This window comes from Eimeria tenella, genomic scaffold (assembly GCF_000499545.2).
Source record: "Eimeria tenella Houghton genomic scaffold, Eth_scaff2484, whole genome shotgun sequence".
In the NCBI taxonomy this organism is placed as follows: domain Eukaryota; phylum Apicomplexa; class Conoidasida; order Eucoccidiorida; family Eimeriidae; genus Eimeria; species Eimeria tenella.
The window spans coordinates 1-218 of NW_013542349.1; positions in this window are offsets into that span (position 1 = coordinate 1).

The following is a 218-nucleotide window of genomic DNA, read 5'->3' on the forward strand; positions in this document are numbered from 1 at the left end:
CGGCGCAATGTGCCTCGATCACCGGCGATTTTTCCGGTTTCTCTTGCTTTTAGTGGAACCTAAATGCGAAATAACTTAATTATTCTCTTAAAAAGATTTTTTGTCGCGAGGTTTCCCCGATTTGAGGGTCGCGTGGGGATTTAGCGCGTGCGTTCCTTGCGTGTCCAGTGGTCTCAGCGTGCTTGGAGGCGCGGCTTCACGGCGGGGGGGGGGGGGGG